This window comes from Cervus canadensis, chromosome 29 (assembly GCF_019320065.1).
Source record: "Cervus canadensis isolate Bull #8, Minnesota chromosome 29, ASM1932006v1, whole genome shotgun sequence".
Taxonomy (NCBI): Eukaryota; Metazoa; Chordata; class Mammalia; order Artiodactyla; family Cervidae; genus Cervus; species Cervus canadensis.
Genome location: NC_057414.1, coordinates 17,707,805 through 17,719,207, shown reverse-complemented (window position 1 = coordinate 17,719,207; position 11,403 = coordinate 17,707,805).

The window sequence follows — 11,403 nt, the reverse complement described above, 5'->3', positions numbered from 1 at the left end:
CAGGGAGGCCTGATGTGCTGTAGTCCATGAGGTCACAAAGAGTTGGACATGACTGGATGACTGAACAACAACAAGAATACCTTTAAAGAACACATCATCAAATCATATACATTAAAATATCAAAAATATAGACTGTTTCTTTCCTTATGTTGACTAACTGGAATAATTGGACAGCCACCAGTAATTACTGGGCAATTTCCTTGCAGTCAGTACTATTATTAACACTATGAATTCCAAAAGACCTATAAGGTACAGTTCATGTTTACAAAAGCTTTACACTCTAGTAGGGAGAGAAAACGTTCACAAGAGGAAGTTTTAAAATCAATTAGAATACCTGAAAAACAGAGAATCAGGGAATAAGAAGATACCATAAATTAATTTATTCTTCCAACAAGCATTTGGGAAATGGAAATGCAAACTTCAGAGAGACATGGTTATACTGAGAGATAAAGCAGCATGAACATTTTCATATTTCTGCACAGTCTGGGCTTTATGAGTGAATAGCAGACATGCCTTGGAAGTTAGAGATAGCACATTGCTCTGGAGGGACTTAATTCATATTTCCCCTGGAGTCATCTGCTTCCTTCCAGGATGGGAAAGCTCTCTCTTCCCAGAATGGCTTTATGTTCCAAGGCAAAGATCTCTCTTTCTCTGGAAGAGAGGAGAGAAGACATGCCAGGGCTCTACGTAAGTTGCTAAGCCTTTCAATTCAGGAGTTCCTCTCCTCCTGTGGTACCTCTGGCCCTCCATGGGTCACCCTGGGAAAATCGGGAGTGGAGCAATGATGGGAAGCACAAGATGCTCTGGGAGTACATGATGTGTGCTTTGATTCAGAAGTCTCCTATAAGTACACACAAGAATGTATATGCATATATATGTGTATGTATATGTGTGTGAGTATATATAGATAATATGCATCATACATACCTCTCAAAGAGATACATACATACACTACCTATACAACACATTATGTCAGGTAACTGTTAGCTTAAAAATCGTAAAGTATGAATCTTCATAGCTTCAAACTTAGCAAGCTACCTTCCCTAAAGAGCTTACAGTCTGGTGGGGCTTACAGTAGCTAAGACGAATATCAAAGCAACTAAAAACTGTACTAGCCTTCACTGTGAATTCTGAGAAATTCCTTGACCTAAAAAGACACAAATATAGGAAGTCTTCTAGGAAATATGCCGATAACTCTAGAAGTAGTGAGAGTTTTTGTTTTTGTCAGTTTTTTTTTTTTTCCTGAAGGTTAAAAAACAAGTAAGAGTGAAAAGCAAAGCAAATGGCAGAAAGCTTTCCTAAGAAAATGAAATAGCATGCATTAAAGGCAGGGAGGGAACGATTGTGCAGCTCATTCAGATAACACTAGATGATTAATAATGAAGCAGAAGCAGTGTTTACAAAAGGAAGGGACTTAATATTTCTTGAGCTACTGTGTGTCATGTACTAGTTACTGTACATATATTAACTCCTCTAATCTCTGCTCTGTCCCTCTTTGGGGGATTATTATTATCCACATTTCACAGATAAGGAACTTAAAATAACATGCCAAGCAATACATAATTGAGAAACCGTGGACCTAGCATTCAGGCCCTCATCTGCCTGACTTCAAAATCTGTATTGTTTCCATTAGGCCATGGCACTGAGTTCTTAAATATTAATAAGATATACAAGATATTTCTAACAGCAAATTATTTCTACTTTATATTAACTAGATATTCATTTTTTTCCCTCTTTGCCCACTCTGAGAAGACTCACTGTAGTTTTATTTTTTTTCCATTAATGTCAAATTTTGAACATAGCTCAAATAGGGGATAAAAATATGTAGTGACTCTGGTGTTAATTCACGTGCTCATCTAATTTAAAAAATTTGATGTGATGTATGTGAAAGGTCTTTTTCTATTACCAGCAAAAATCAGGGGCTAAATATGAATATTTAACTAAATGTTAAAATATTTATTAATACAAATAGTAACTAAAATATTAATAATACAAAAGGAAAATATACTAATTAAATAAATACAAAAATTATAATTACAATTATAGAAAAAGATATTTTTCAAAGGATGCTACTTGTTTACTACAAAACTGAATCATATAACCACTAAATGGATGAACAAATATGATATACCCATGTAGTGAAATATTATTTAGTTGTAAGAAATTAAATACTAATATATACTACTACATGGATGAATGTTGAAAATATATTATGCTAAGTGGAAGAAGCCAGTCATAAAAATAAAACACATTATCCTGGCAGTTATATAAAATGTCTAGACTAGACAAATCCATTGAGACAGAATGGCTACCCACTGTAGTATTCTTGCCTGGGGAAATCCCACGAACAGAGGAGCCTGGCAGGCTACGGTCCATGGAGACACAAAAGCATCAGACATGATTGAGCAGCTAAAACTTTCACTTTAGGGCTTCCTTGGTGGTTCAGACAGTAAAGAATCTGCCTGCAATACAGGAGACCTGAGTTCAGTCACAGGGTCAGGGAGATTCCCTGGAGAAGGGAATGGCTACTCACTCCAGTATTCTTGCCTGGAGAATCCCACGGACAGAGGAGCCTGGTGGATCCATGGAGTCACAAAGAGTGGGATGCAACTGAGCAACTAAAGCGTGTGCACACACATACACACACTGAGACAGAAAGAAGTTTAATGGTTTTCAGAGGATGGGGATAACGGAGGAATTTAGAGGCATGGGGTTCCTCTAAGGATGGTAAAAATATTCTAGAAAGACACTGATGAGGATTACACAGAACTGTAAACATACTAAAGCCTGCTTAACTATACACTTCAAAATAGTTAAAATGGTGAATTGTATGTAATGTGAATTTTATATAATTTTTCAATGCAATATATGACAACAAATATCTGGTGCAAAGGTTACAAATATTCTTCTATGTCTTTGGAAGACTTTACTAAATTTTCCCAAAATTCTGTTTTTCTAAGCCTAACAGATTCCTGTTAAATATCGTACGCCAGGCAGCTAAACTAATCAACTAGAGAATCTGTGTCAATATATACCTGCCATCCATGGACTAATTTATCTCAAGAATACCTTTCAATCCAAACATTTCTGAATGGCATTTATTGGTATTGAAATTCTAAGGTACATGTCAATATTTAAGATAACTAGTGACCTGGACAATACAAGTAATAGAGGAATTTCTCTATGCGGGAGTTTCCAGTGCATATAAAAAGCCCAATACTAACCTAGGAGCCTTGACATTATAAGAGAAGTGAACAGCATGCCCTTGCTTCCTTTATATCTTACAGCAGGGGTCCCCAGCCTCCAGGACCCAAGCCTGATGATCTGAGGTGGAGCTGATGTAATAATAATAGAAATAAGGAGCACAATAAATATAGCATTCTTGAATCATCCCCAAACCATCCTAACCCCCAGTCCGTGGAAAAATTGTCTTCTATGAAACCAGTTCCTGGTGTCAAAAGGAACTGGGTCTATTGTCTTACACTATTTTTTTTTTTTTATATTATTCATTTGCTCTATTTTATAGTTTTGAAAAGACAAGAATTCATACATTCAAGATTGAAATGCAAAGTAAACGTATATCTGCATGAGAGTATCCATCAGAGGGAGACCTGTGACAATACAGAGCAGCCATTCCAAGCATATTCCTCAAAATAGTCTTCCTATATTAGCTCCATTTATAACCGCTTTTTCCAGAGGACATTACAATATGCTGGGAATGCTCTGGCCAATGTCACTCAGATAGAGTAAACTTTACTTTATTTTCTTACTCTATATTTTTCTGCTATCTATGTGCATTTTCCTCCCACACCTCCTGTGTTTTCATTATCTCTATTTATCCTGAAGGTATTTGAGAGAGAACACATAACCATAAAATAATCTAAAGTAAAACATGTTTAAAAACAAAGGACTTAGGAAAAATTTCGAGTTTTCAAAAGGAAAGGTGTTAGCACTTGGAAAACTATGATAATTTTAGCTGGTTTATGTGCTTTGCATTACACAATCATTTGCCACCTTCTAAATGGAATATTGAACCAAGGTCAGAATCACTGAAGGCTGCTATGAAAGCCAACTGTTTCCATTTTCCCATTTTAAAATAGAAAACAAATTAAATTGCATGACATTTTCGTGAATCCAAATGAATCTTTTATTGTTAAAGATAACAAGGGGTACAAACTGCATAGATGAGATCTGGAGCATAAATGCCTAGGAGACAATGTCATCATTAGAAAACACAATATTCACTGATAATATAAAGTCATTAACAGCAACTGAAAAGGACAAGGGCTGTTATCCCTCTCAGAGATTTTTTCCTCTGAGTCAAAATCTAAGAGTTTTTGTTTCATTTTTAAATATCTTGGAGACTACCCACTCCTCTTGGTGAGGTCTGCATTCTTCAAAAGCAAGTATTTTAAGTCCCTTCATGTTATGAATCACCTGCAATGTATACATCAGTGTGTTTGGCTATTGGGGCTTCCACTACAATGCCACTAAGAAATTTACTGCCCTTGAGGAACTCAGAGGTGTGTTTCTGGGCAATTCTAGTATGTTCTAAATGCAAGGCATGAAATTTATCCTTATTTTTGCTGTAAATGAACCAGACTTAATGGTCCTGTGGCTTGTACCAGCTATCTTTTTAAGGGAAAATTATTTCTTTTTCTCTTAAAAATAATAGCATGCAGAAAGTGAAAATGTTAGTCAGTCATGTCAGACTCTTTGTGATCCCATAGACTGTAGCCCGCCAGGCTCTTCTGTCCATGGAATTCTCCAGGCAAGAATACCAGAGTGAGTAGCCATTGCCTTCTCCAGGGGACCTTCCCGACCCAGGGATCAAACCTGGGTCTCCCGCATTATTGGCAGAGTCTTCACCATCTGAGCCACCAAGGAAGCCCATGCAGTGTTTGCCATATCTCTATGAAATGCCCATCTTTGGTAATACAAAGCCAACTTGAAATCGATTTGTTTTCTGTGGTAGAGGAGTGCATGGTCTGTGCTGGTGAATGGACCTGGGTGTGATGGTTGCTGATTTCCTCCTGAGTGTTCCCAGGGAGTCACTGCCTTCACACTGTTACTAATAACAAATCAGTGCCCCCTGGAATGCCAGGGTTTACCTTTTCAAACTTTATGATATCTAAACTTTTACAAGTGCTTCATAGTTCATCTTTTGAACTTATTTTTTTCCCACATAACTACATTTTTCATGAATTTGAGTTGCTTCTTCAGTTTCTCCACCACAAATTCTGTTAGTATGGGTTTTGATTAAAAACAGTGCATAGAAATGCAGCTGACTTGACAGAGCAATGAATCCTTCAGACACTGAAATAAGATTTCATGTATTTGGCTGGACAGGGTGAATTAATTTTTCTTTTTTCCTTCTATACAATGAAACCAAAAGGAATCAACTACGCTTTTTTTTTTTTTTAATAATCATGTGGGTTTTCCAGCATTTGGATCATCCTGAAAACTGAATATCTGTCAACTTCATTCTGTCCTCATCCAATCTATGATGAGTAGCAACAAATATGGAAGCAGAGATATTTATTTAGTCAAGATTTCAAATAACTTCCTATGCAATTCCCTAAAATGACTAACCAAGGGTAAGCTACATGATCATGCTACATTACAGTGGTGATAAATTTACTGTCTCTGAGCCAGAGTTGTTATTTTTCCTTCCTGTCCTCTTCACTAACCTAAATCTTGATGACTTGCAAGACCCACTCAGTTTCTATCCAGACAAGGAGCTATTCTGATCATTTTATTTCTTATCCAAAGTGATGTGATTTAAGGACTTGGTTCTAGAGGCGGACAGACTTTGATGGAAAGTTTGAGTTCCTCTGTCATTTGCTGTGTAATGTTGGCAAGTTGAATATTTCTTATATCAGTTTCCTCATATGAACAAGAAACATTCTCTCAGTATATTTTCATAGGCTTAAGAGACCTGCATGAAAAGCACATAGGAGAGTGTATAATTGACTTTAAATACTCTACTTGTCATCTAGTTTAAAATTCTGGCTAGATCACATACATCTCTCTCTGGATCTTTTTGGTTTACATAATTATGTATACATTTGACCCTCATTTCTTCAACTATTTAAAAAATATTATCAAAGGCAGGAACTGAATTGTTGACATTACATGCATTTGTTATACAGAGGGTATAAGTGATCAGGAAAAAAAAATAGGGTCAATAATCTTGCCACTGAGAAGAGAAGTCTCAGTGAAACTTAAAGTTACTCTATGGAAGGATGGAAGGAAAAGTGGGACAAATGTCTGAGCAAAAGTGTTCCTGGCAGAGAGGAAAATAGAGTAAAGGCTTAAAACAAAGCATATCTGGGGTATTCAAAAGGCAGCAAGGAAGGCTGTGTGTCTAGGACAGATTCGAGGTGGGGGCGGGGTAAGCAGTAAAAATGTGGGCAAATTAGTAAGGGGGTTGCCATGTAGGATCTGCAGACCATTGGTGGCTCAGTGATAAAGAATTTGCCCACAGTGCAGGAGCCTAAGGGGACGTGGATTTGACTCCAAGGTTGGGAAGATGCCCTGGAGGAAGAAATGGCAACCCACTCCAGTATTTTTGCCTGGGCAATCCCAAGGACAGAGGAGGCTGGCAGGCTACAGTTCATGGAATCACCAAGAGTCGGACAAGACTGAGTGACCAAGAGCACACACAAGGTCCCTGTTGAGCTCTTGCTTAATTTTAGTGGTGAGCTCCATTCCATGTGAAGAACAATGTTAAACAAATGAAGACAGTGAGAATGGTAAACACAGAAGATGAAGTTTTAGAAGAGATACCAGTTTCCTTCCACATTGTTGATCAGTCTTTTTCCTCTTGTGCAGCCTGTGCCTTAGAGGGATGCTTATCCTTAGTGGACTAAGTGCATTCACCCTGCATCACAAGGGAGAGAAAGAATACTGTTTCTGTTGATGTTGCTTAGAGGAAACAAAGTTTCATAAATGGGAGCAAAGGGATTTTCTGTTGCTCCTAAATAATTTCTATGAGGGTAAATGGCCTTGAATTCCAATGAGACAAACGAAGGAAACATTGAAGGAAGAACACATAATTTTGCTATCATAGTATATCTTATTATAATCTTCAAGAAACAGGGTAGATGAGTGATCTTGACTTTTAATTCAAATATCTCTAGTTCCATGCCAATCTTAACAGAGAGATTACACATTTAGCTCTCACTAGGAAGTAATCACTGATGTCCTCTGTGACCTAAGAGTGGGATAATGCTTGCTACAAGACAAGCATAAGCTATTCAAGATGCCTAGCATATAGCCGCAGACTAATTCCAAATCAGGAATGGAGGACAACAAAGCTGTATAGTGTCACCTTGCTTATTTAACTTGTATGCAGAGTACATCATGAGAAATGCTGGGCTGGAGGAAGCACAAGCTGGAATCAAGATTCCCGGGAGAAATATCAATAACCTCAGATATGCAGATGACACCACCCTTATGGCAGAAAGTGAATAAGAACTAAAGAGCCTCTTGATGAAAGTGAAAGAGGAGAGTGAAAAAGTTGGCTTAAAGCTCAACATTCAGAAAACTAAGATCATGGCATATGGTCCCATCACTTCATAGCAAACAGATGGAGAAACCATGAGAGACTTAACTTTTGGGCTCCAAAATCACTGCAGATGGTGACTGCAGCCATGAAATTAAAAGACACTTGCTCCTTGGAAGAAAAATTATGACCAACATAGACAGCTTATTAAAAAGCAGAGACATTACTTTGTCAACAAAGGTCCACCTAGTCAAGTTATGGTTTTTCCAGCAGTCATGTATAGATGTGAGAGTTGGACTATAAAGAAAGCTGAGTGCTGAGGGATTGATGCTTTTGAACTGTGGTGTTGGAGAAGACTCTTGAGAGTCCCTTGGACTACAAGAAGATCCAACCAGTTCATCTTAAGGAAATCAGTCCTGATATTCATTGGAAGGACTGATGCTGAAGCTGAAACTCCAATACTTTGGCTTCCCTTTTGTGAAGTACTGACTCATTGGAGAAGACCCTGATGCTGGGAGGGATTGGGGGCAGGAGGAGCAGGGTACAACAGAGGATGAGGTGGTTGGATGGCATCACCGACTCGATGGACATGAGTTTGAGTAAACTCCGGGAGTTGGTGATGGACAGAGAGGCCTGGCGTGCTGCAGTCCATGGGGTCGCAAAGAGCTAGACACGACTGAGCGACTGAACTGAACTGAACTGAGCGCATAGAAGTTTCTCACTATTGGCACAGGAAACTATTACCTTCATTGGTATATTTTTTAGAGACTATTTCCAGATTCTATCTTCCAAACCTTGTTACTTGGTCTTTCGTGTATTCTGTTCTTCTGATAGAGCTGCCTTATTGATTGTGCTTAATGTTTAAAAGGCAGTAAAATTGAAAGAGTAAAGTTTAAAAGGGGCTTTCATACCACTAACCATTTGTCTAGTGCCTTACTTTTAGCACACGTTATAAGAGTGAAATTGGATCACAAATTCTTTGCCAACATGCAGTCAACTATGTTGAATTTCTGTGGTAGAGCAGATACTCATCCAACACATAAAATCTAGAACAACATGACCTTTAAGAGTCTTTCTACATCTTACAATTTATGATTCTGTAGTTTCATTTTTTATTACTCAGAAGGTCTTATAATGCTGAAAGTGGGGGTGGACTAAGTGGTTGTACAACCTCCAATTTAAAGAAGGAGAATGCTGTATTCTTTCTGTAATATCAAAATTGTTAGGATCTGCAAAGCAGTAGGGAGTCCCAAAACTTTAAACCTGATATATAAAGGATCCTTCCACCTTCTCCTGTTGTATTCTACTTCTCTGACTCTATAGTAACTATTACTCAGGAGAATAAACACTCTTCATAAACAAGTCCCATGTTATTATCTTAGTCTTAATATTTTATTTGAATGTCATGTAAGAAAAATTCCTCTCTTAAAACCCTCAGTATATAATTAAGAATCTTAATAGTCTGATAAAACCGATACCATCTGGCCCTGTTTTTTAGCCCAAAATGAGGGGCAGGGTGAAGCCCAGCCCATTGGCTCATTCCAGAATTGATAAGTAAGGCTTGTGCCTGAAAGTAAAGACTATACTTGAAAGAAAGAGATACATAACTAGACATCCATGGGATCACAAAGAGTTGGACACAACTGAATGACTACACTTTCACTTTTCAGGCTTCTTCGGACAGTAATGGTATTTCACACCTTTTTATAACACAAAGTAATTAGCTCAGGCCTGGCACATGGCTGGTTACCATATTCAGAGTTTTAATGAGGGGATCATGAAGAAGAATTAAGACATCCCATGTCCCATTGACATGCAGAATGCACAAGCAGAGAAATAGTAAATTATGAAAGAGAACAGTTGAGGAATCTGTTTTTTAAAAGCAGACACCTTGTCTAACTTGTCTGTTAATAAATCCCACACCTTGAACAATATCTGGTACCCAGGAAAAGTTTAACTAGGCATTCATCACTGAATAAAAAAATGAACAAGTATATATATTTATTGTCATTTTAATTATATCAAGTAGAGAATTACAGATATAGCAAGATACCAGCATGGCAATGGAGGAACATGAATCTGGTGTTTCTTTAACCAGCATCCTCTAAATTGGCTGACTAAATTGACCACAGTGACTTAATAGTTATTTAGATAACTACTTCAGATAAATTTTAGTCTTCCTTGTGGGAGTTATAGTGAGGGTGTGTAGGGGAGGAATAGTATTTTTCTTACCCAGGCTGGAGTGAAATTCAGCTGGAAATTGGCACTTTTGATTGTTATGCATAGAACAAAGGGTTAATAATTAAAACATTCTCAAACTCATGCCCATCGAGTCCGTGATGCCATCCAGCCATCTCATCCTCTGTCGTCCCCTTCTCCTCCTGACCCCAATCCCCTCCAAGCATCAGGGTCTTTTCCAATGAGTCAACTCTTCGCATGAGGTGGCCAAAGTATTGGAGTTTCAGCTTCAGCATAAGTCCTTCCAATGAACACCCAGGACTGATCTCCTTTAGGATGGACAGGTTGGATCTCCTTGCAGTTCAAGAGACTCTCAAGAGTCTTCTCCAACACCACACTTCAAAAGCATCAATTCTTCGGTGCTCAGCTTTCTTCACAGTCCAACTCTCACATCCATACATGACCACTGGAAAAACCATAGCCTTGACTAGACAGACTTTGTTGGCAAAGTAATGTCTCTGCTTTTTAATATGCTATCTAGAGTGGTCATAACTTTCCTTCCAAGGAGTAAGAGTCTTCTGATTTCATGGCTGCAGTCACCATCTGCAGTGATTTTGGAGCCCAAAAAAATAAAATCTGACACTGTTTCCCCATCTATTTCCCATGAAGTGATGGATTAGTGTTAAATTTTGAAAAGTTAAATGAATATAAAATGATTAGTCACTTTGAACATAAGAAACATACACACATACACAAAATATTAGTCACTCAGTTGTGTCCAACTCTTTGTGAGCTCATGGACTATAGCCCACCAGGCTCCTCTGTCCATGGAATTCTCCAGGCAAGAATATTGGAGTGGGCAGCCACTTCCTTCTCCAGGGGATCTTCCTGACCCAGGGATCAAACCCAGGTCTCCCGCATTGCAGGCAGAATCTTTACCATCTCAGCCACCAGAGAAGCCCCAAGGAAGATAATAAATACATACAGTTAAAAATGTTCACCTTTGAGAATGACAACATATATCCAAGTACATATCAAAGAATTGTGTATAAATGCATATTGAATCATTTTTACACTAACAAATTGTAAAAAGTATAATTATAGCATAGATAAGAAGATGCTGTAAAACTGGGGCACAACTATATAATTTTTTCCATTATACAGTAGTATAAACTTTTTGAAAAAACAAGGTATTATTTGGCAATAGTTCTAATTATTTCATAATCTATCCTGGGGAATGTATTTAACAAATAAATTTATTTTCTGCTTCAAAAGCAGCAGAAAGTTTAAGGCAAAGGAAGGCTCACTTGTGCATCATTTACTATTTTTTTAAAAGGACTATGAAAAATTGAAGAATAGTCCTGAAATCACACCTCAATACAACTGACAATGCATATGCATTATAGTTACTATAAAGAACAAAGAGACCATAAGGGAAAAGTTTTTGCAATATTATGTAAATTATAATATAAAGTCATATTTATATACTAATTACAGTTGTATGTGCATATACAGATGCATATTTCTGTATCTCACTGTCCCCATCAGAATGGATATAAAATATTATCTCATAAATTTGTTGTAAAGATCAACTGTGACAATTCAAACAAAGTGCTCAGAGCACAGTAAGAATTCGAGAGATGCAGTCTATTATTTTTTTTGTTATAACTTGACATAAGCCAGCTTGCACGTCAACATTGTGTGTTATTTTGGGTAGA